This window comes from Mesocricetus auratus, unplaced genomic scaffold (genome assembly GCF_017639785.1).
Source record: "Mesocricetus auratus isolate SY011 unplaced genomic scaffold, BCM_Maur_2.0 Super-Scaffold_4256, whole genome shotgun sequence".
Lineage (NCBI taxonomy): Eukaryota > Metazoa > Chordata > Mammalia > Rodentia > Cricetidae > Mesocricetus > Mesocricetus auratus.
The window spans coordinates 85,891,279-85,913,518 of record NW_024429182.1 but is presented as its reverse complement, the minus strand read 5'-3'; the positions used below and the strand labels follow the sequence as shown (position 1 = coordinate 85,913,518).

General features: G+C 48.9%; 1 protein-coding gene across 7 annotated transcripts in view; it reads left to right on the top strand.

The window, feature by feature from the left end:
• The window catches only part of Arntl (aryl hydrocarbon receptor nuclear translocator like), a 102,220-nt gene that overhangs the window by 39,509 nt on the left and 40,471 nt on the right, over positions 1 to 22,240 (top strand). For 4 of the 7 annotated variants that reach the window (XM_013117474.3, XM_013117470.3, XM_013117471.3 and 1 more), the window contains exon 3: positions 20,493 to 20,620. The exons of the other annotated variants lie outside the window; for them this stretch is intronic. The gene's annotated coding sequence lies outside the window, so the exon portion shown is untranslated. The remainder of the gene's footprint in view (positions 1 to 20,492; positions 20,621 to 22,240) is intronic. 7 annotated transcript variants of the gene reach the window in all.

The following is a 22,240-nucleotide window of genomic DNA, read 5'->3' as shown; positions in this document are numbered from 1 at the left end:
ATGAATCCAAGCCAGAGCCTGCAGCTAGCAGACAGACTGGTGCGTGCGTGGGGGTGCTCGGCCCAAAATATCAGATGGATTGGAGTGTTGTTGTGGTGTATAGATTATAATGGGGATAAACTTAGCTTCAGCAGAGATTAAATGTTCTCAATTCTTGTCGATACAAGTCTCCACTTGTCGACTTAAAGACTGGGGAGATCTTAATTCTAAAAACTATGTGCCCCTGTCTCTCTCTTATTATTCCAGGTTTTTTGTTGTTGTTGTTGTTGTTGTTGGTTTGGGAAAAGGCAAATTCCAAGGACCTTACCCCTGCCAGGCACAGACTTGCTTGCCGGCCTCTTCTTGGAACTTTTCCAGAGAACCGTGGAATAGCCTGCTGTTGCTAACAGCGACAGCTATGATGACTGTCATTGCCACTGAGAGAAGGCCTCAGAATTCTCTATCCTGCTCTGGCTGTGGTTGTCAGTGCTCTATGAAGGTGGGAATGGGACTTGGATTGCTGAATCTGTGCCTGCCATATATTAATTTGGTGGCTGATGGAAAGTTCTTTCTGATGAGTGGCTTATGCCTCAAAAGTTGTTACTCTTTGCTGTTTCTAGATTCTAAAAGCAGTGGGTCTCATTGCAAAAGCAGGGTCAGAACGTTGCACACCAGCTTTCAGATCCAGCTGCATCACTTACTAAATGCCTCCTGTGGGCACCCTCCCCAGGCGATGCAGAAAACACAGATGTTTTGTAGAATTGCCGTGGGGACTCTCCATTGCAGACCTTTGCAGATGTCTGGCATGTGCACATGCCCTCTGTGGATATGCACAGAGGACACACTAAGAGCCGGAGATGTTGCTGTGACTCTGCAAAGGGAACAGAGCAAAGCAGAGAGAACACCTCTGATCTACCGCTCAGGCCCTAAGCAGAGCAAACACAAGCATGTAGATGTTATCATTGAAGAATAGAACCCTGCACTATGTAGCAGCAATGGGAAGGACTACTATGGGTTGGAGGCCTCTCTGAGGAGGCTCTGTGCTTTGTGTTCCCTGCTTCTCAGAATTCCTGGATGACTGCTTTTAAACACCTGTCCCTCTAACTACATAGGTCCCAACTATGAATTTTGGGCGCTTGTGCACGTGCACACCTCTGTTCTCTTTGGGGAGGTGCCAGTTCACTGAGGGTTGCCATTCAGAGTGGATGCTTCTGGAGTGGGAACTACATTCCAGGGCTTCTCACTGACCTCAGGCGATGCCCTTTGTGCCCACGCCCAAGCGAGCCCACAGAGAGCCAAGATTCTTGAGTTGGGAGGCAGATTGCTTCTATTCTAGCCTGAGCTCATTTTGCTTTACACTGCTTGGAGCATCCTTGTTTCTAAGGAGCTGGAAGTAATCACAGTGACACATGGCGCTCGGCAGACTGCTTCTCCAAGTGCAGTCCCTTAAGGGCTTTGCAGGCCTGGGGAATGCCAGGAGGCATTGCTGTTTGAACCGCAGATCAGTAAACCCCTGGCCACCCGCGCTACCCCCTATGACTAGGACTCCTTAGAGACTCATTTAAGCCTCTGCACTGGGCGGTGGTGCCCCCTGCTGTCCAGGAAGCAGCTATGCAGCAGGCCGGCAGTATCTGACTCACCTGTCATGTTGACAGCCGACCTACTTTTGTTTGACCTTGATTTGTTGAACACAATTAGAACGCCTTTGGGACTGCACTTCAGCTGCCTGATTTTAAAAGTCTCGGTGTGACAGCCCTCCATCTTAAACAGACACCCGGTCCAGGCTGACGAATGGCTGGATGCATAGTGAGTTTTGCAGTAACGTTTGAATTGTAATTCTATCACAAGGAAAAGGCTTAATTCAGGAACACAGAACGGTTATTTGGGACTTGCTGTGAGGCCAGAACAGCAGGCCTGAATTCCTCGCTACAGGGCAGCTTAATCAGGAAGTGGCCTAGATGGCTGCTTTTCAAGTAGGTCCTTGCAGTAGCTTGGCAACAGGCACAGGGTCATAATTGGAAGGATTTGGCTCCGAGTGTCTGTGGGTGTTTACAGTGCACTATAGGGCAGAGCTTCTCTTATTTATAGAATATTTAGAGCAACAAGCAGCAGAAGGCTGAAAAGCCACTAAATCTCAATTTATTTTTACAAATTTCATCTTTCCCTTCATCCCAGAAGGAAGACTGAGTTATTAAGGGAAAAAAACTGTTAAAAAAAATCACTGCAAAGCGTGTGGAATCTAATTGTGGGGTTGCCAGCGTCGGCCTGCAGCCACACTCGGAGGGCTTTGTAAATCAGCCGTCCATTCAGTGTGTGAACTTACATGACTCCAGTTCTTCATTTAGATGTAGAGCAGCAAGTATTGGCAAGTGTTGCTGATCAGAAAGACGTTCTGGTCTAAATTAGGAGATAGGAGGTATAAATAGAGAGTAGTGTACTTACACGTTCTCAGAGGGGGTAAAATCAGTCTTCATTGTCCGTTATACTTAGCTGCACACACACACATTCCGATATTCTAACTACCCATTTCAGGAATCTGGCTCATGGCAGCAGCAGATCTATGCCACTCATAAGAACCACTAGTGTCGTGTTGTCTTCTGAGCCCAGCCCTGGATGAACGCTACCCCACAGTCTCAGGGAGCCAGGAAACCTGTGCTTTTTTGTCTGTGGTGGTGTGGTGTGTTAGAGCTGGAAGGATCTGCAGAGACCCTCAGGTCAGCCATACCATACCTACTGTAAATGGAATGCTGAGTTTCAGCGACAGTGAGCCTCCAAGTAAGTCACGGCAGAAGTGAGTACATGGGCTCCAAGCCATGTAAACTCTCAACAGTACCCCACTATGTGACCCCACTATGTGATCCTCAGCGCTGGTGATTAAACAGATTTGAGTTTTGCACCTCCCAGTCCCAGTCTTAGAAGACAGACACTAAGATAGTTGAATAGTGAGTTAAGTAGAGTCAATTACAAATGTACACAGACTAGTCGTGTGCCAGGGTAGACAGAGAGTGGGAATTCTGGCAAAGGTGAGTTGAGTTGCCCCTTGACACCCCCTCCTCCAGAGTGGTTTTCTCATGGGAACAGGTGCTGCACGTTGGCTGAGCATGGGGAGGAGGCAAGCAGGGTACAGCAAGTGGGTGGGCACAGTGGAGGTGACAGGGACTGTAGAGGTGCCTGAGGGGTTGCCGAGGGGACTTCATAGGAATATGGGAGAGAACAAAGGGCTAGGGCACAGCCAGGGGCAGGCGCCCTGGGTTCGATGGGATGTCCCTTTGTTAGGCAGCTTGTGGCTAGCATGGGGGCCATACTCCCAGTTCTGCCACCCCACCCCAGGCAGAAGGGTAGGTAATTGATTCTGGTCACCAATCCCAGTGGACTGGCTGGTGTGTGAAGTGAAACCTGTGTCCCTTCCTTGCGCTGGGCCAGAGTGGGCCCTGAGACTGAGAGCGGCAGAGGACCTCGGGAAATCTTTTCATGAAAGGTGACTGCTGGAGTCACTAGCGGACAATGCTGGAGGCCAGTGGCTTAGAGGGGGTGAGAAGGCCACACAGGAGGAGGTAGGGGCCTGAATTAAGCTCCCAGCAGTCAACAGGGAGAAGGAACAAGTGGGGAGAGGAGCGATTCTTGGTGTGCAGGGGTGACTCGTAGCCAAAACTGTGGATTTGCTTACAGTCAAATGGAGTAAAGGACAGAGACATGCTGGGGCTTGAAATGCCCCTGCCAGGGGTTGGGAGGGCAGCTGTGGGCAGATCCCACAGCTTAGCTTTGGATTACTGAGTACATGCTCACTCAGTGGGATTGTCGCCAGCACAGCCAGAGGTTCTCCTGCTGTCACCAGGTGTTGCCAGATTGCAAACGCAGTACCCAGATGTTCCCACAGTCATCTTCGTAACCTCTTTTTCTCTCTGTGTCTGATACTCACAGCCACTTTCAGGTTTCAGAGTTGGGATTATGTGAGTGACCAGAAGCAAGTACACAGGAAATACTTGGAAAGTAGCCCATGGGCTAGAGTTCCGGAAATATATTTTTTCTCAAATTGTATTGTTTCAATACAAATAACATTTGTTGGCAAATAGTTCTTAGTTCTAAATTTATTTTTAGTCTTACAGTTTATAAAGGCAAAATTGCTCTCTGAGTGCCCTCTGTTGGAAGTAGGGCTCTCTCCTCCCACCCATCTTGCTGCTCTCTCTGTCTCACTAGCTGTTCACTGTGCATGGGGGCCCAGAAGGTCCCCACTGGTGAGATCAGGTCAGGGTGTGCCCATGGTCATGGATGAAGCAGTAAAGATCAGCAGGTGAAGGTGAAGGACCCTGCACCCTTTACAGACAGCCGCTGCCCTCCTGGGCCCAGCATGGCTCTTGAGGTGGGCTGGCCCGTGTTTTGTACTTGAGCCCCTCCACTATCGCTCTGACAGTGGTAACTGATGCTGACTTTAAACCCCCAAAGCAGGAAGACGTTGAGAGAACGGCGTCCTAGCCCAGGCATCACCCTGATTGCTGCCCCTGCACCCCACTGGGTATTTAAGAAATGTGTATAGTTCTTTGAATCATGGCTCGCTGGGACCTCCATTACCACCAACTGGTGCTGTGACAGCAGAGAGTGAAAGCTCCGAGGGCTGTGTGTGCCACTACCAGTCCAAAGTCCACCTTCTTTTCCTTAGGTCTACAAGCCACACCCACGACTGTCCCTACTTTTGCAGTTTATCAAAGCAATGGTACTTTGGTGGAAGGGCCACCCTAGGTCACTTTCTCTGAACCAAGGACTAGTACAGGCAGGCTTGCCCGTGCAGCTCAGGATGAGCCGTCTCCTGGCCTCAGGCACCTAACCACAAGACAGCCTGCTCCCTCTTCTGGACACCTCTGGCACGTCAAAGTTTCTTCTTTCTTCTGACCTCCAATCTGTTTCTTGCCGGTGTTTCCTCGGTGACCCACTGTTGTCCCGTGTAGCCACACTGAACAAACATCTGAAACATCTGTAGGCACGGCGTGACCCTACATCAAATGTAGGAAATCATGGCTCCTGAATTCATGCCCCTTCCATTCTTTTAAGATGTATATATATCTTTGTGGGTGTGTGCATGTGAGTGCAGATGCCAGCAAAGGACAGAAGGGGGCATTAGAGCCTCAGGGACTCCAGGTATAGGTAACTGACACCTAGTGTGAGTGTTGGGAACCAAGTTTGGATGCTCTGTATAACAATATGTGCACTCATTACTGCTGAGCTATCCCTCTGATCCCTTTGAAAATTAAAAACAAAGATGTACTTTATTTTTAATATATGTATATGTGTATGCCTGAGTATGGGTGCGGGCCTCCAGCCATTCTTCAGATAACCTGCAGTCAATCTAACAATACTAAGGGGGTGGTAACTGAGTGAGCAATGTTCTAATTGTCTCCCTCGGATCCTCAGCACACACTGTCATGAGCCTCATTTTACTAATGAACCAAAAGTGCACACCACTGGAGCTTGTCCACATAAGTAACTGGCAGAGCGGAGCTGGAGCCAGCAGTCACTCCGGAGCCTGTGACCTGAGCACTGGTGTTCCAGTGACCCACAACCTTCTGTCTGTAGTGCTAAAAATAAGTCCAGGGTTAGTCTTGGGTTGGCCTTGCTTTAACTTATTTTGCAAGAAGTCATTTGACAGGAGTCCGAGTTGAACCGTTTTCCATGAAATCTCTTCAGAGTTTGTTTTGATAGAATGAACTGCAGGGGCAGAGGCCTCTGCTCTGTCAGCAGCAAGAGGGGTCATCCTGGCTCAGCCAAGTCTCACAAGACTCCTGAAGTGATGGGATTCCATCAAGGTGACAAATGCGAGCTGTGTTGGATGTACAATGGGCCTCTTGTTAAAGTGCCTACTCATAGCCTTAGTGTCTGACAGCAGACAGCAGAGAGAGGTATCTACAAACTTCTAACACAGTGTTCTGGATCGTGAAGCAACCCAGCTATGTTCAGGCAGAGGGATTTGATGGCTACCAACCCTGTAAATTCTGTAACTTGGGAGGCAGGTGCTGTGTGAACATTTCTTGCAGTAGATCATCCGCTTACTCCAGGCTCTGCTGGAGTAGATAAAGTTGACTGTTATTTCATGGGGAGCTTTGTTCCCTGTGCTCAGGAGCGGAGACTGAGAGGCTGAGATCGGACCATCTTTCTCTTGGTGAGCAGCTTTCTATATGTTCTAGTCTGATTTATAGAGACATCAGCCTTAGGACCTGAGACCCTGGGGCGGAGCTTGAAGCGGTACTGAAGGACTAGGTAAGGTCTGCCTTGCTGTTCCTACAGTGGGTCTCAGGGCAGAGGAGTAACTTCCCTGAAACGATGGGTGAAAAGGGTGCTACCCTGCAACAGAAAGTTGACTGGGTACAATGGAAAATGACTGGATACATACAACACAATGCCTAGTGGTTTTGAGTGTAAATATTAGCTTAATGACTTCCCTCTTCCTCCACCAAGTCTTCCTCTTCCTCCTCTAGTTCTGTCAACTGCTGATTTTTCTGTGTGGCTTGGGTAAGTAGGTTGAGCATGAGGTTATGGAGTGGGCATACAGTTCCTCTCTGTAGGGCATCTTGGAAATGTATGGGTGGTTTGATTAGGTTCTGTGAATAGACAGGACTTCTGTGGGAAGGGTAATCTTCCAGAAAGTGGGATTGTCTGTCTACACAGCTGCCGAATATGCGGTGGGCATTCCTGTCTGTGATGGTCTGAGCCTGGAAGCTGACTTCACATTACACAGAAGGGAATCATTTTTGCACGTTTTTTAATTTACACCGTTTTCTAAGACCACCACTACCAAGTGTGTGAGGAGCAGTGCTTTATGAAAAGTTCCAGCATCTCATTACATTGTACATCAATAATGCCTTGTGTGTAGACGTGTTTATATATTAACATAAAGTTAACCAACTGTAATTCATTTTTCCCCGCATAGAATTGACTGTAAATAAGTTTATCCAAGTTATATAATTGACAGATTTTGTTTTAAGAGAGTGAAAGATGTGAAAAATATTTGTGCAAATGTTGGGTGTGGTTAATCCCAGTACTTGAAAGGCTAAGGCAGTCAGTCATAAGTTCAAGGTCAGCCTCGGTTACATACTGAGACCCCGCCTCAGTAGATAATAATCAGATAATGCACACACACACACACACACACACACACACACACACACACACACACACACACACCACCCCAAATGTTGCATTGCTTCTTTGAAAGGAGGAAAGGAGTTAGCATGCATGTGCATGTACCCATAGTCTGTGAATTAGCTGAGGAAGTCATAGGTCAGACATGAAATAAAAAGATGTTTTTATTTGTGTTGAAAATGTCCTTTTACTAAGGATATTCAGAATCTGGCTATGCCCGTTGTTTGTCAGAGAATATATTCTGATGTCCTTTGACACTTTAGAACCATACAATCTGAGCCTGAAACAGCTCGCTCTTGTCTCTGGTCATCTTTGTCATGTCTGTTTTCACATTCGTGCTGTGACATCCACATGGACGGTTCTTTCTTAGGTTTGTTTGGAATTTTTTACCCTGTTTCTGACTGCATTTCAGCAGAGACTCAGAGCCATTTGCAGCCTGAACATGAGAAGGTGTGCTCCCAAGGCCTAGCCCTGCACTGTGGTCACAGCTGAGTCTTGTGCCAAAGTCTAGCAGTCTCTGTGAAGAGGACAGCCCTGGCCACAAAGTGTGTTGTCAGGAAGCCTGAGGCTCCCAGCACGGCTTATGTTGAACTTTCCACAAGAGCTCTATCTGTCTTGAGGATTTTCTGTCCTTCGTTGGTCTATCTTACAAGTCCTTTATACATGCTACATAGCAGTGGGCTATAACTGATCCCAGGACATAATAGTAAGGCACATTGTTCTGCTTAGTCCAGCGGTAACATCTGCTTATTAGAGAAGGGGTCACAGTGGATGCAAACCAAAAGATGGAATCAATACTCATTATCTCAGTCCCAAAGACAATTCCTGGTAATATTTTATTAAATGTTTCTATATAAATAACTCATGTTCAACACACACATGAAAGGATGGAAAATTGGGTCTTCATAATAAAACATTTGACTCATCTCACCATTTGGATCAGTGTTCTGGTAACAATCATCTCATCTTTCTTAGGTAGCTATTTAAGAAGGTTAGAAATATTGTATATGTAATCTTGAGCCCTTTTTTTTTCTTCTTGTGTCCTTTTAAAACTTACATTTACAGGAGTATTTCCCAAGTTGTTATAGTCTTTTTTTTTTTTTTGGTTTTTCGAGACAGGGTTTCTCTGTATTGCTTTGGAGGCTGTCCTGGAACTCGCTCTGTAGACCAGGCTGGCCTCGAACTCACAGAGATCCACCTGCCTCTGCCTCCCAAGCCATCTCTCCAGCCCTGGATGCTTTTGATATTATCTGCACTGATATCAGTTTTATCTTTAAGACTTACCTTCACTACTAAAAGCAGAGAAACCTGAAGAGGGCGGAGGTGTTTTCCAGGTTCATTGTTCTTTGCATCTATCCTCTCTGATTTCCTCTTCCTGTCCTTTGCTTATTTTCCCATCAACAGTTTTTGCTTTCTTGTAGCTTTGTGAGTTCTGTTTTCCTTTTTCCTTCCATATTCATAGCAAAGAACACTTCTTCACTGACTTCAGCCCTGGCTGTGGCTCCTCCCCTCCCCCCGTGAGCAGAGGGGTTGCAGGCAGGTAGTGACCCTGCTCTGAGGGAGCCAGATGAAGCTTCCTTCAGGCCACAGAATAAGTACCCAGCAGTACAATCCTGTGCCCAGCAATTTCTCAGAAAATACCCTTGAACTGCAACTCAGGCACAGCCTCAGACCCTGCCATAACCAACACTCAGAAAAATGAAACTGAAATTGCACCATACACACACACAGCCCCGTTTCTCTCAAAGGAAAGAAACAAGAGGAAGAAAGCAAGCTGATTCTCTTTCAGTTAACAGGAATTTAAAGGTCAGGATTCACTCATTCAGACCTGTTGGATCTTTAGATTAAGTGGCCACACTCACACTGTGCTCTCAGGGCAGGCACGAGGAGGCCAAGGGCACTTTGGAAAGTTCCATGTATGTGGAGGTGGAAAGGTAATCCTGTTAACCTTTTGTTAACCACTCCCTTAGACACATCTGCTCCTTCTCCAGTGCCCTAGGTGATGCCTGGGTTTGGCAGGCTGGCAGTGGGCAGGGGTGGGGTGAGCCTGTCCTGCCCACATCTACCACTTGGGACAGAGCTCTCCCTCAGCTTATATATGCTGAGTCACTGAAGCAGCGAAACCTGTGTGGTCCTGGCTGTGTTGTGGGGCATGTCTGGGATCCTGCTCCCGGTCCACAGGTCCCTCCAGCTGTGTAATCTTGTGCTTTGCCTCTCTGGCTCAGTGCTGTCCTTTCTATGATGCTGATACCTCCCCAAATAGTCTAAGGACAGAATGAGATGGCCATGTCCTAGGTACCTGCTTGCTCTTCCTGATGGAAGGTGGTGACTGTTCAGAATGGTGGCAGGGAGGCAGGTGTCTTGTCTGTTCCATCCCACACAGCATCGTGTGCCCTTGGTACAACTCAGACACCAGCGGTTCCAATCCTGCATGCTAGAGGACAAAAGTTATCTCTTCCCCCAGCCTTCATGTAGGTGTGTTCCTGAGAAATGGAATGGGGATGGGGGTGGGGTGGATTTTATCCCCAGGATTCCCTTGGCTGAAGGCCACTGTATAGGTTGAGGACTTGGTGTCACCCCCATCCCATGTCTAGGCAGTCAGGAAACAGTATTCCTCGTTTCTCCAGAATAGTCACAAAACCAACCTCACCATCTGATCATGTGCTCAGCCTCTGATCCTCTCCCTACCCATAGCCTGTCATTAGCACCAACATGGAGATGCACATAGGACCAGCCTCTCCCCACCTCAAACTCACCACCCTGCTATACTTCTACTCCAAGATCAACACATACACACCAAAGCAAAAAATAAAAAAATAAAAAAGGTCCTTTCTCACTTACTGCTGGACCTGGTGGCACATGCCTTTAATCCCAGCATTTGGGGAACTGAGGAGGAGGATTATCACAAGTTCAAACAGCTTGAGCTATACAGTAAGTTTCAGATCAGACTGAGATAGAATGAGACCCTGTCAAAATAAAAACAACCCTGCACCCAAACCTGAGTGAACCACATGCTTCTCAGAGTCAGGCCTGGCTGTCTTTTCTCACGCTGACGGTGTCCTAGCACTTGCATCCCCTGGGCTGCTGTCCTCCGTCTAGAACACCCTGGCCACCCACTTACCTCCTCCTGCCTGCCTTGTGTCCCCAGGGTGTCTTGCCCTCCTCCCTTTATGCCAGCCCCCCCACCAGCATATTTATCACAGCCCAGCATCCGATATAATTTAATTGCTCACTTCTTTGCCTGCGCATGTGTACTGAATAAGGGCAAGGGGTGGTGGCCCCGCCCCATACCAGCACTGCTGCAAAGGACAGTAGCTGGCTCTTGGATGCTTTCAGCAAATATTTGTTGGAGTTGAATAACTGATCGTTGTTCGGCTAACAGTCTTCACTGTTACAGAGTCACCCAAATTGAAGTGTGGTGGCCACATGCAGCATGTATGGGGAAACTTGCTTCCTCCAACAAACCTGTCACAACAGCAGTGAGCTGGTTCGTGGGGTGCTCAGCAGAGTGGGATGCTGGAAGGTTTGGGGGTGGTACTGATGGGATATGAAGTACCCTGCACTTCCTGAGCATGGTGTTGCTGTGTCACCCAGAGCCCCCTTCCACTGTGGGGGTCCAGCCCACCACACGGCAGCCTTCCCGCTGGCCCCTCTTCTCTAGGGAACCACGGCTTTTTGCTGTCTCCAACACCTCTGCCTGAGCAACTGCAGAATCCCATTAACCATCACCCACCGAGGAGCTTCCTGGTTTTCTTGGTCCCAGCTTGCCTCAGGGGCTCCTGTCAGTGTTTTGGGCAAACTCAGGGATTGGAGTTTGAAAAATCTGCTTATATTTCCAAGGGTGCCCCATGTTTGGAATGCGGCTGCCAAGAGCGGACGCTCCGTTCCAGGTCTCTCTCCAGCCTTCCCACACTTGTGCTCACACACTCCTACCTGGTTTCTTGACATCCCCGTTCCTAATGTCTTCTGCTTTAAGAGCCCATGTCCATGCTTTTCTATCCTCACCAACTCTAAGCCTCTTCCTAAAGACTCCAGTGTGGTCTGTGTCTCTGGCAAATGCCCCAGCCTCTGTACTCCTGTTTCCTCAGCCCCATCTCTAACCCTTCTGCTGAAGTAGGTGGCCAGATTGCCTAGTGTTCTTCTCATGTTAAGCCCAGCCGGCCACAGAAGGGGAGTCCCCACAGAGGAGGAAGCCATACCCCTAGCGACCAACAGCCTTGTCCAGGACACTCAGCCCTCAAGTGGCAGAGGTGAGATTTGATGCAGGAGGCCCCGCACTGCCCAGCATCCTGTCGTTCCTGCCTTCACTCACATAGCGTCTTCTGACCCTGTGCCCTTCCCTTCTACAGTGGTCCAGTTCAGAAGGGATCCATCACTTCTTCCTCTTCTCCCCCTTGCTGAGGAGTTAGAAAGGCCACTTCCTAATGACCAGCCCTGGATGCATGCTTGTGTCCTGCTGTCCCAGGAGACCTTCTGCTCTGCAGCACCCCACAAATGCCTTCTCAGCGTGTCCCCAGAACACCCATACACACTTTGGGTGTGGTGGAAAGGGGAAGACTTCCAGGAGACTGTTCTGCTGAATCTCTCTCCCATGTGGTCCTCACAGAATAAGTCTCAGCCCTGGCTAGACCCATCCTTGCCTACCTGCCTGTTAGCAGCCCCTGGCCAGATGTGCAGCAGGTTTTGTCTACCTGCTCTTCCTCCTGCAAGCATCTCTCCCTTGCCACCAAATAACAGCAGTGCATTCTTTTGTTTCCCTAGAACAAGATGCAGATGTTTTCCAGAGCTTTCTTCAACCTCAGGCCATAAGTTTTTTGGTGAAGAGTGTTTAGAACCAGGCTCTCTGCCCTCATTCTGCAGTGCATAAACACACAAACCACAGACAGAAAGCACTAGAAAGAAAGAAGGGACAAGATGACAAGTCTTCAGTCAGCAGGCCTCGAACATGACTCCTCTATCTTCCATGCTACCCTGGGGCTCATTTCCTGTGCCTCTTTGGAACATAGAGGCCTGGTGAGGTTGGGGCTGCCTTAGCTTCTTTCCAGAGAGGAGATGGCGGGGATGGATGGATACAGCTCACAGCACACATAGGTGTTTCCTCACATCAGGCTCTGGCTTGTAAAGAACAAGGCAAGGAACTCGGTTTTTAGCTTCATGACATTGTTATTCTCCAGGGAACACAGACCAACTCTGGGGTCCAGGCTGGCAGAAAAGACTTTGGGGCACAGGCTTGGTTCCAGATGCTTAGGGAGTGGCTGAGTGTTATGACTACCAAGAGGAAAAGGATAGTGCCCCCCCCCCGCCCCACCAGTGGGAAGCCAGAGACCTCTCAAGTGAAAGTGTGAGACCAGAACCTCAGAGCCTAGACTATGATAGCAGCCACAAGGTTGATAAATACTACTTTCTGAAAGGGGCTCAGTGGGAGGAGGCAAAGTTCCAGGGGAGGGGACTCAGAACCCAAGTGGCTTTATAGAATTTCCTTCAGTGTGTACTGTTAAACCTGTGGCTGTTAGATAAAACATGATTTGTGTGTGCATACAGCCAGAGAAGTAGAGATTCTGCTGTCCCCAGAACCCCACAGTCTGGAGTGGGGTACCTTAAACATCTAGGAATCCCAAAAGAATAGACATTTGCCTGTTTAACTCAGTATGTACCATCAAAGTCCAGCAGACCCTTCAGCAGGGCTGCTTTGGAGAAGTTTTCAGAGAGAGAGAGAGACAGACAGACAGACAGACAGACACACACACACAGAGAGAGAGAGAGACAGAAAGTGAGAGAGAGAGAGAGAGTGTGTGTGTCAGAGGTTGGTATTAGATGTCTTCCTTGATTGTTTTTCACTTTAATTTTTGAGACAGGATCTCTCTGTCAGCCTGGAGCTCACGGGTTGGCTAGACTGACCGGACATCAAGCTCCCGGGATCTGCCCATCCTCACCCACCCCCTCCCATCGCCCCCAGCTGGTGTGTGACTGTTTACATGAATGCTGGGGATCCGAACTCAGATCTTAATGCTTGTGCAGTGTACACTTGACTGGCTGAACCATCTCTGCACCCCACATATGTTTTCTTATTCTGAACCCATGTCTTCTTTCTCATGGCAGATAGGACTGATCTGAATTTGTTCCTGTCTGTCAAACCCCACTTTGTCCAGCTATTCCCTCAGACTTCAGTGTCCTCTGTAACATGGGAGATAGAACATTAGCCTTCGTGACGGCCAGTGAGGACATAATAGCTCACACAAAGGGCTTGTTACATGGCAGGTGGCATGTTGAGTGATTTTTGCAGCTCGTTGAAGAGGCAGGTACTGCTGGCACCCTTGCTAGGCAGGTCAGGAAGCCAGGTCATGGCACACAGAGGCGTGGACTCTGTGCCCATTGTGTTGTGTGTTGGACCCAGGGCTCAAATGCCTGGTGGGGTTGGGACCTGAATTCTGATTATCGTCTCCTCTCTGAGAGTGAGATGTGCACCCTGCTTTTGTAGAGCCCCAAAAGCCAGTGCCCTTCTTAGATGGTTCTTAGACTCTGTGGCTCCTTTTCTCACACTGAGGAAATAATCGTCTCTCTGGCTGCTTGTCCCCTCAGTTACTTCACCGTGACCTTCTGTCTGCTCCACCTTCATCCTGGGCCACTTGAACTGGGCGGCTGCTCCCCACAGCCGTGGCACAGGAAGGCTGTACACTCCTGGCAAAGACCAGGAGTCTTTCCTGAATGTCTGGCGGGGGCATAGCTTACTTACTCTCGGCTCACTCCTCGGGGAGAAATGAGGCAAAGGCTACAGGGCATCTGTTTATCACTCGTATGTCTGTGTCTGTGCTGAGCTAGCAGCGTGCCTTACAGGAAGTTACAGACCAGCCCTTTCTGTGTGTGAGGCCAGCCTATCCTGTGGCTCCTCCCCAGAGCCCACCGTTCTAGGTTAGCTCTCAGCACCATCCAAGAGTGGAATTCTGTGGACTTCCCTCCTTCCTGCATTAGAGGGCCTTTGGACAAAGGAAGGCTCTGTCTTTATTCACATAAGGCCCTGTATTCACAATTCCAGCCCATAGCTCCAAATGATCTCATTTATGTTCAACCTCAGGGTTCCTGAGCACTTTGTGTTTCTTTTTCTTTCCGTTTTTTTGTTTGTTTGTTTGTTTTGTTTTTCAAGACAGGGTTTCTCTGTGACTTTCGAGGCTGTCCTAGAACTCACTCTGTAGACCAGGCTGGCCTCAAACTCACAGAGATCCACCTGCCTCTGCTTCCCGAGTGCTGGGATTAAAGGCATGCACCACCACTGCCCGGCACACTTTGTGTTTCTAGTGGGACTGGGAATACAAGTGCCACAAACATCCAGTTTGTGCCTGTCCCCAGATCTGCACAGCCAGGCTTTCCAGGGCAAAGTACCCTGTACTCCTTAACACCCACCCAGGAAACACCTGTAACACCTGGTCCTAGACGCCATTCCTTTACTTTCAATGACCACCCCCTCCCCCACACACACACCAATAAGCTAATGATTTTCTCCATTCTGCTCGTGAGGAATCAAAATGACGGACTGCCACCTGCTGGAGATTTGCTGTAATGGCACCCAAGTGCACCAGCTGCTCCCGTTGGGTTGTGCGGCTGGGCATTTGCCACCTGTTGCAGTGGCTGTGCTGTCATGCATTTATTTAAACACTCCATCTTTCCAACTATGCTGAAAGCGTCTTGAATGTGATGACTTTGGGTTTCCATTGTGTCTGCATTGCCCTGGCTTCTGCCAGAGGTGACAGCATGGCTTGTTGAATACCCCTGGTAGAAAAGTCCTTAGGTTTAGGGTGCTGGCTTCACTTGGTGAAAGGTCTCTGAACTTAGGTTTTCGGGCAAGGTTGCTGAATTCCTCAGAGGCTGTCAGAGTATCGGGGACCATCAGGGACTGGCAGAGGGGATAAGTCCCCATCAGCCTCTGGCCTCTGCTCAAAGCCGAACATATCAGAGCAACTGAGCAAATACCAAGGCAGACGGGCCTCATACAGTGGAGAGTAGGACTGGGATCACCTGCTGGCTCTCAGGAACATATTGCCCCTGGGGAACACATTGTCGGCCACTTGTAGGTTCTAGGCATGCAGAGGTGACAATGCAGGGTCCTTCTAAGGCTCTCTAGGTTGTGTGGAGAACAGTAGCAGGCATCCTGCCAACTCCGTCCATATTTACTACCCTGCTATTAGCAGAGCTCCATCTAGCTGTCACTTTGGGTGTGACACTGAGGGAAAAGAGGAAGGTGGGCTTTCACTGGGGTGACTTTAAGGAGAGGGATGCATGTTTTACAAAGCCTGTCTCAGCAGAACCACTGGGCATGCAACATCTCTCCAGCCTGGTCTCATGAAACACCCTTCTATGCTTGAACCTATCCTGATGAGCTAGTTCATAGACTTCCTGATGCTATCCACTGAAGACTGTTTCTCTCTTTGCCCTGGCTGTCAGCAAGCTCAGAGAGAATGTAATTGCTCTCTTTCCATAGCCTTTCTGGACCAAGGTGTGCTCTAGTGTAAGCTCCCTTCCCTGGGAGTGCAGGTTTCAGGGTTTGCTTTTTCCTTTGAATTTTGCCTTGGGGGATGGATCTCAGCAGACGGATCAGCAGTAAAGCCCGTTGCCTACCTGGTTTTCAGTCCACACTTTCTGGCTATACTCACTGAACAAGGTTACTCTGCTTATCAGTTTTTTATTCCCTCCTTAGAGAGTTGGATCATGACCACAGTGAGTGAGTCAGTTGTAAAGGTCAGTCTTGCCCAGGCCTGGCAGCCCTGTGGCTCTAAAAACCTAGTAGCTGTTCCTTCTGTCATCCTGTGCCTTACTGTAGGACATGCAGCAGCCAAAACAATGGGACCAACTCGTAGGGTTTTTCTGGGACAGAAGGGTCTTGGGGGATGCAGAAACTTCAGGACTATGATGGAAACAGACAAATGATGAGTTGGTCATTCTGTCATTTGTTGTTGTAACAGAGTATCACAGGCTGAGGCATTTTTTAAAAAGATTTATTTATTATGTATATAGTGTTCTGCCTGCATGTATGCCTGCAGGCCAGAAGAGGGCACCAGATCTCATTACAGATGGTTATGAGCCACCATGTGGATGCTGGGAATTGAACTCAGAACCTCTGGAAGAGCAGTCAGTGCTCTTAACCTCTGAGCCATGTCTCCAGCCCCAAGCTGAGGCATTTATAGTGAACATGTTTGGAGCCTGGGAAGTCAACTGTCAAGGTGTTTGGTGAAGCCCACCCTCCTGATGAGCAACTTCAGAGGTCTTTTTTCCTTAGGACCTTGGCTATAAGAAGAGCCTTCTGCCCAGTACACCTGTTGTGTTCAAGGTTCTGTGTGAAGGTACTGGTTGTAGTCTTTGCTCACATTTTGGGAGGGGGCAGGCAGGAAAGTCACATCATCAGGCCTGTCTTTAGAGCACAGTGTAGTATCTCTCTGGTGTTAAGCATCAGTTGACTGAGGTCATTTTGTTCTACCTGGGTAGAAACTGTGCACGGGCAAAGCGAAGCTCTTCAAGTTAGCCTTGGGCCTCTCTCGGCCTTTGACAGGAGTAAGCAAGCAGTCATGGCTGTAGGCAGGTACAGCAGTGGGCTCCTGCAGGCCTAGGCTGCACATACTTTGTGGTGCTGTATCCCTAGGAAGTCAGGGTTCCCCAGGCTTTGGTAGCAGCTAAGCTAGTATTGTAGCTCCTGGGCCCAGTGTGTTTCAGACCCTTTGCCACAAAGTCTTGACAGTTCTGGTATTCCAGCAACAAGAGCCCACATTTTCTCTTCTCTATCCCTTTGCTGCTTTCTGACTTTCTTCAGTCTTATCGAGAGCTTTCTCTCTCCTTATACTGCCCCGCCTGTTCCCTGCTGCCTCCTGTTGCTATGGCAGCTGTCCTAGTGGGCAGCAGCTCTGGCCACTTTGCTGCTGCTTCTGTTGCCATTGACTGCTGAGACCGAGGTCCTGGCTTGTTTGCAGGTGGCAGTGCATCCAGCTGTGATGATGTTCTGCAGCCTGACCTGCAGATTGCACAGCTATATGGCTCTTATTCACTTGGATACGTGGCCATGCCACTGCTGTTTGTTTGGTGTGCCAACTACTCAGCTGTCACTTCCATTCTGCTTCCTGGTGCTGCCACTCCACTGTCCTGGCTGCTGTTTCTGGTACCAGCTCAGTCACTATATTAATGTAGGCAGGAGAAGACCTTTGGAGAGAAACTTTGTTTAGACTTAATGTTGTAACACCAGGAAAGATGGTTCTGGAGGCAGGGTGAGGGTGGGGTAAGGTGTGTCTCCTTGCTAGCTCACAAGAAAGTCAAACTTATGTGGCTGGAGAATGGTGTTTGTACCAATCACAGCAAACTCCACACGCAAGTGAAAACTTGTGTTTACGTCAGTCTCAGTGCAAACCTCTGCTGGGCCACCAGGGAAGTGCTCCTTCCTCAGCTTAGGTAGGAGTGGTTGTAGGTTCATGTAGAGGTCAGTGAGGTTTACAGTAGTGAAAAGTCTGCAACACAGTGTTAGAAACTGTCCTGGCTGGGGCTCTGCCCTCAGAATCCAGAGCATTTTACTAAGACCATCATGCAGTTTCCTCAAGGTATCTGGGTAGTATTCCAAAGTGCCAGTGCTGCCATACAGTTGTCCGGCTTGCTGTTCCACTGATGACGCTCAAGGTAGCCAGGGCAGCATGGGACCATCTACAAGCTGTCATTAGGGAGTTTGGCCCCATACCCAAATCCTTTACTTATTTACAGGAAAGTGAGCCCCAAGAGCACTGACTGTAAGACCTTATCTCTAACACTAATAGTTCCCCTCCCCCCCCCCCGTGATGGGGCCTCATACATATTGGGCAAGTGCAGTACTACTGAACTGTCCCTCTGTTCCCACTAATAGTAATTTTAAAAGTGGTTTGATCCCAGAGAGAGGTGGGATGATTTCATCTGACTCATTAGCATGAGGTAACTTACTATTGCATGATTACGATGGCATAAATGTAATTTGCAGGTGATCTTCTGGGGTGCTGGGACAAGGATGAGAGAAAAGGACAAGGACACATGGTCTGGACTGAGGGCTTGGGTGGCTGTCTTTCCTGCAGGTGGTAGCATGTGTTTCTTAAGGCGTGGAGCTCAGCATTGTCCTGCCCTGCTCAGAGAAGTGCTATGTCTCCTTCGGGTACCCACAAGTGGCCAGCACACCCGCTTTGCCTTCTCAGCTGCTGCAACCGCTGCACGAGGGCAGCCTGGGCTGTGACAGTTCCTTCAACCTTCTGCTTCTTAGGATGGCACTCAGGGGTCCCTGTGCTCCCAGGGGCAGGAGTAGGAGAGACATGTTCTTTACAGGCACACTCCCATAACTGCTTTCTCTGCCTCTCCAGTGAGACTCTCTCTAGGATTCTGTCTCTGAAGTGGGCATACTTATGGCCCTGACTGCGGGGTTCCAGTTGAGCAGGGAAGATGGGCTGCTGCAGTAGCATGAAGTCCTTACCAAGGAACAGGGCGGGTCCCACAGTGAGGGAGTCCCCTCGCCACCCAGCTGCTGGGCACCTTGATGTTTCCTCTTGGAAACTGAGCCCTGGGCAGTGTGTGGAGAGTATGGGCTAGCACCAAGAGAGGCCCAGTGCGTCCTGCTTAGGGAGTTTGGACTTTTTCTGGCTTAAGAAGAGGCTTAGAGGGCCCTAAGGGATAAGGATGTTCTCTCACTGGCCAGAATGGGAGGGGCTGGATCTGGAGAGGATGATGGTGGGAATGGCTGGATCTGGAGAGGATGATGTCTGATGGAACATTGGCAGGGGATACAGGGAAGTAGCTAGATCCATCCCTTAGAGGAGCTCTGGTGTGTGTGTGTGTGTGTGTGTGTGTGTGTGTGTGTGTGTATCTCCAAAGTGTTGTGTGTGTACATGCATGTGCATAGGTATGGACAGGTCAGGGTAGCTTAGGCCTTACCTACTTGGGAGTTGGATGACAGCATTCCAGCTGGACATGGAATCAGATGGAGCCAGAGTTGCATATGTTAAGGCTGGAGACTGTGTCACTGTTTGCTGTTTCTTTACCAACTGAGGTTTAGAGTGTGGAAGAGCCAGATTTCCAGATACAACATTTGCATGTGCCTGGCCTGGAGTTGACAGAGTTGGTCTGTGAAGGATTCTGAGCCAGGCTGCATGTAAGAGTCAGTGGAGAGGGGCTTCAGACCTGTGTGGTCATCCCAAGGTCTGAGGACCATCAGAGCAGACAGCGTTTCCAGAAGACTGCAAGAGTCAGCCTGTGTAGTGCTGGGCTTTTGCATCAGATCGGGAGAGCAGTCTCCATCGAAGTCTTGCTTGCTGCAGGCGGAGCAGCATGGATGAGGAACATGAGGAAGGCCCCTGCTGCGTTCCTTCTGCATGCAGCAGCTCTTCCCACACACAGGAAACTGCCCTGGCAGAGTGTGGGGCCTGTGTCCTGACAGGAGGAGGTGGCATTATTGCCACTTGATTGAAATGAGCCCTTTGCAGATGCTGTGCCTGTCTTAGCTCCAGACATCTTGGTGTTCACAGGGATTTTCTTTAACACCTGAGCTGGTCCTGCTGGCATTTGTTTGGGCTAAAGGAGTCTGTCCTTTCCTGTTGCTCGGGTCCTTAGGGTTCAGGTGACTGCTTTCACATACACTAAGAGCAGAGCAAGCTTTTAAAAACAATTTTTTCATTTTTCTCAAAAAGCTACTCTGTGTGCTGAGAACTGAGCTCAGGTCCTCTTTCTCAAATGCTGGGCTGTAAGTCCAGCCCTGTTATTTTGGGATGAGATCTCTCTGTAACCATTCTGGCTTTGAACTTTCTGTGTAGCTGAGGATGACCTTGAACTTGTGATTCTTCCGACTCAGTGCTGAGATTACAGCCATGAGCCACCACCCCCAGCTTGAACTGAACGATATTGTCAGTTGCTTCTAGTGGTCCACTGCTCTCAGTGTGAGTTTGGCTAGTCTATTCACCTCGTGAAGGATTTTCCCTAACAGCAGTAGTATGTGCCACCTTGAGGGATATTCGAGTCTAAATAAGTGGATAAGTGTCTGATGTAAATAACATGGGGACATCCATAGTTATTATGTAACCCAGTCAAAGAAGTAATGAAGCATGCCTACCTTTCCTAAGGATAGGTCCAAAAATCCATACTTAGAAGGCATGGTTTTCACAGGAGGCATCTGCCAGATTCTTTTATGCATTTTCAGTTTAGGTGTCACGGGGATGTAAAAGATGGGCATTGCTGCGCCAGTGAGTGTGGCCTGGATGTGTCAATGGCTGGGCTGGGAACCTGCCCTGTGTGGGTCAGGAGCTAGTTCTCCCCGCCCCGCCCCGCCCCCTTAGCTCATGAGAGACTTCCAGATTTGTTTATCTCCATGTGACCTGTTTGGGTCTTTTCTTGGGTCTCTACTTTAGGATTTTGGAAGAAGTTGACTGCCTGGAAGAAAGCTACAAAACATGAAAGTCACTTTGAGGTGACTAGCAAGTACAGCAGTCCCCTTGTACCTCCACGCTGGATCCAAGCTTGAGAACTGTAACTTCAGGTAATAGCCCCTGGCCGCTGATGGTCACTGATGACCTTCAGCTGTTGGGCTGTTAGAAAAATGAGTCAGATCCTGATGACACCCCAGATCTGACATGTGCTAGGGGCCAAGGATCTGTGAGCCACCAAGACCTGGAGGATAGGCTGTATACTCAGCCCTTTGCCTGCTTCTCTGATGGTCCGTGTGAATGTCAGCAGTTATGGTGGCCATGCACCGTGAATTTTACAAGATGCCCCTTAAATGACAAATTAGATTAGCCAAGACAGTTCTGGAGACCTAGATTAATAATTTGTTCTGCTGTAGATGTCTTCGGAAGCCACACCTGTAAGAATAGTATGATAGTGGAATTAAAAGAAACAGATTAGGGGGATCAGAACAGGAAGAGCAGACCCAGCCCATCAGCAGAGGAGCCACATTAAGTGTCTGGTAACAGGAAGCATGTTCTAAGAGGTAGTTCGGAGACATTAGTGCATCCACTCTAGGACGAGAGAAATGGCTTACCATAAGTGGTGTATCAGAACAACTGCAGAAGAACTAAATCCCTAAGTAAAAAGGGGAATCTAGGGGCTATAGAGAAGGCTCAATCGGTAAAGTGCTTGTCGGGCAAGCATGAGGATCTGAGTTTGATCCCAGGACCCATGTGAAAAACTGGGTATAGAGGCTGGAGAGATGGCTCAGCACCTAAGAGCACATAGTACTCTTGTATGAGACCTGAGTTTGATTCCCAGAACCCACATTGGGTGGTTCACAACTGCCTCTAACTCCAGCTTCAGGGGATTCAATGCGTCTAGCCTCTGTGGGCACCTGAACTCATGTATACAGACATACACATACATACAATTAAAAACGTTAAGAGTGGGGGTGGAGGGACTGGAAAGGTGGTTCAGCCATTAAGAGTACTGTTCTTACAGAGGACCCGGGTTCAATTCCCAGCACCCACATGTCAACTCTCACATATCTGTAACTCCATGATCTGACACTCTAACACTGACAGACATGCAGGCAAAATGCCCATACAATAAAATAAAAATAAATATAATTTTTAAAATGTGGATGTGAAATGATGACCCAGTAGTTAAGAGCACTGGCTGCTCTTCTAGAGAATCTGGGCTCAGTTCCTACCACCCACATAGTAGTTCACCTTATTTTATACTTCCAGTTCCAGGGGATCCAATGCCCTCTTCTAACCTCCTAGAGTGTTAGGCACACACAGTGTATATACATATACACAGGCAAAGGCATTCAGATACATAAAAATAAGGACATCTTTAAAAAATACAAAATTGAAAGTTGAGTGTAGAGGAGGCATGCACCTGTAATCCAGTGCTGGGAAGTGGACACAAGGGAAGTGGACACAGGGGAAGTGGACACAGGGGAAGTGGACACAGGGGGAGTGGACACAGGGGAAGTGGACGCTGGGAGTGGACACTGAGGAAGTGGACACTGGGGAAGTGGACACAGGGGAAGTGGACACGGGAAGTGGACGCTGGGGAAGTGGATGCTGGGGAAGTGGACACAGGGGAAGTGGATGCTGGGGAAGTGGACTCTGAGGAAGTGGACACAGGGGAAGTGGACACAGCGGAAGTGGACGCTGGGGAAGTGGATGCTGGGGAAGTGAAC